This window comes from Cyprinodon variegatus, unplaced genomic scaffold (genome assembly GCF_000732505.1).
Source record: "Cyprinodon variegatus isolate N-32 unplaced genomic scaffold, C_variegatus-1.0 Scaffold779, whole genome shotgun sequence".
NCBI lineage: Eukaryota > Metazoa > Chordata > Actinopteri > Cyprinodontiformes > Cyprinodontidae > Cyprinodon > Cyprinodon variegatus.
The window spans coordinates 333,178-336,466 of NW_015151232.1; positions in this window are offsets into that span (position 1 = coordinate 333,178).

Below are 3,289 nucleotides of genomic sequence, written 5' to 3' on the forward strand. Positions count from 1 at the left end.
ACATACACTAGGCTATATCAGCCCCACCAAAAATATTTTTCACCAGCCGCCACTGCCTCCGACGTCATCACCCTGAACACCAGCACCCCCCCAGGGCTGTGTCCTGAGCTCCCTGCTGTTCACCCTGATGACCCACGACTGCCGTCCACGCCTCAGGTCCAACCACATCCTGAAGAACGCGGACGACGCCACAGTAGTGGGCCTCATCCGGGACAACAACGAGACGGCCTACAAGGAGGAGGTGCGGCATCTGGTAGACTGGTGCAGAGGGAACAACCTGATCCTGAACGTCAAAAAGACCAAGGAGATTATCTTCGACTTCAGGAAATCCAAACCCACCCACACACCCCTCCTCATCAACGACTCAGCTGTGGAGGTCGTCAGCAGCACCAAGTTCCTGGAGGTGCACATCATTGACAACCTTAGCTGGTCACCCCACATCTCCTCACTGGTGAAGAAGGGCCAGCAGCGCCTGCACTTCCTGCGTCGGATGAAGAGAGCATCCCTCCCGCCCCCCATCCTTCAGACCTTCTACAGAGGGATCATCGAGAGCTTGCTGACCAGCTACATTTGCATCTAAAACCACCCCAAATGGACATGGACAATACACACACCTTAGTTTAGTTTTGTCTTCAATTTAATGTTTCTTTTAGCAATAGCTCAGTGCAATATTTATTGATGTTACTTCTTGCAATAGCTCAGTGCAATATATATGCATATATATATACTTCTTTACCCTGTATATAGCTAGCTCTTAGCTCTTAGTTGTAGAAAACATATTTACTGTGCAGAAATAAGGTCTTAGCTCTGTTACACTGGTAGCCAAGTAATCAACATTTCGTTGTCAAGATTCACCTTGTGTTTTTTTGTGCAATGACAATAAAGGACGTCTAAGTCTATCTGTGTCTGGCTGAATTCTCAGGGCCTCAGAATGTCTGGTCGTTACAGGTTTCACCAAAAGAACACCTCAGTTAATTAATGTCAGTGACGCACAGGTTTAATTAATCAGTGTAGACGCAAACCTAAACAGGCCGTAATCACAGAGTTTATTGATTAACTATGTCACTACCCGTACCATACCATCAGCTCGTTTCCACATGTGCAAGCAGATAGTCATCCAGGTCACCATAAGTAATGTAATTATGGTATTAAAAGTACCTATTTTGGTCCTTAAATCACTAAAGAATGCTAATACACACATTATTTTTTAAATGATTTTTCTGAGACAATTTGATGCTTTTTACATTTTCTCAATTAAACAGCTTATCTGACATCATCGTGGGACATGCTCAGAGCAGTCCAGCAAATGATTAAACCATGTTTATCTGCATTTTAGTTGTTTCTTTCTTTAGATTACAAACTACATACCTTAATGTTAACATGAAAGGAAAACATAAAACTCAAAAAGACTAGATTTATGTTAGGGTGACCAGATTTGGGTTTCTGAAAAGGACACTTTTTTTTGGGTGGGGAGGTAACCTGCTGGGCCGGACCGGGTACTCCAATCCGTCAGCTCCGGGTCCGGAGGGAAGCATACCGTCACCAGGTGTAACTTTGTGATGAAAGTTGGTGCGTTGGATATGGATATAAATTGGAAATGCTGCATTTTAAATATAGCATTTCTTTCTTGTAAAATTTCTGGTAAACTTGGAGATATATTTTATTGCATGTTGCATATCCCAGTAAATCTGTTTCACCTTTAAATCTGCAGCTCTCCCTGCTTCTCTCTGTGCTGTTTAAAAAGATTTATGAACTTCTTTTCTAACATAATAATGCCAGAAACTAAATTTCAAGATATGTAGAAGCTCTGCAGTCTGATTCTATCTGTTCAATAAGAAAACGTGTTCATTTTAACCTGTAACTGGGAGTCATGGTCCTCTGAGAAGCCAAGCTTAAGGTAAACAAACTATGTTTTCTCAAGCTTCTTGCATAATATTACTAACTTGTATAAACTTACAATCTGTAGCTATTTTTAGCTGAGAAAGCTCTGTTTGTCTAACAAACAGATTTTTTGTTGGCATCTCTATTTTTTTAACAAAGCCGTCTCCTAACTTTTACTTAAACATCAAAGTAGCTGCTGGTTAATATTCACTGAGTGCTGATGTGTCTCTCCTCCACGTAGCTACTTTGTGCACAGTGAAATGTGACCGCAAATCAGATGGACGTCTGGTCACCCTGTTGATGTTTAAATCCAAAGCTAAAAGTTAGCACACAGAAGTAGCGTAGGATCGGGCACAGTCCAGTGATAAAACTAATGCTGATAATAATAAATAAACTAATAAGCGTCTAATAGTGTCTGATATAAAAAGAACCAACATAATTGCCTTATAATACCATGGCAAACCGGACCTAAATTTCAAGAATATTTTAACTAAAATGTTGAAATATTCAAATCGATAGAAACAAGACATGGGAGTGGCGGCCTAGTGGTTATGGTGTTACGCCTTGAATCCAGAGGTTCTGAGTTCAAGCCCCACTCCCACAGACCGCCACTCTGGCTCCCTGAGCACTGCTCCTCGGTCGCCACACAATGGCAGCCCACTGCTCCCTGATACACTCTCTTAAATACAGAGAGTGACTTTTGTTGCTCTGTACTTGTCACACTGTAATGACAATAAAAGCTGGGGGGGGGGGAGAACTAAGAGAGAGAACGATTTGAAGATATATATACCTTTTCATCTGGGTCTTTATCCAAAAATAATCAGAATGCTATTAAATATTTGTTTTGGATATATGCTGGTGAAGATTCTCAGTCATCCAGGTCGTTGTTATTCCAAAACAGTTAAATAAAATCCACTGGGCTTTTTTCCCCCCAAGTTTGAAGACACTTAGCTTCCCATCCAGGAGGCTTTTTCAATTAAAAATGTCAGAAATAACGTTGAGTTTGAGGCTTAATAGAGTGGACCAAAAGCCTTGTTTTGGTTTAGAAAACATGCAAATTGAAGCGGACAAACGGGTCCGCCATTTAGGAATGGGGGGCGTTTGGGTTCTTTGTTAGCCTGAAATACCCCATACCTGTCTATGTCTCTATGACCCAGGGTCCTAGTGTTTAGAAAGGTGCACTTGTGCTCTGAGAATGTGGAAAGTACCTGGTTTGAACCCCACAGCCTTTGGGTTCCTGAGCACGTTACTCACAGCACCCCCTTGTGTGGGTTTCAACAACGAAGACATGCATTTCCAACTAAAAGGTTCTACTAAGTATCTGACAGGTCCTGAAATCTACAGTCAGCATTTTTAATCAAATTAATTTAAGGAATATAAAGGAATAAAACTCCCTATCAGTAAGTAA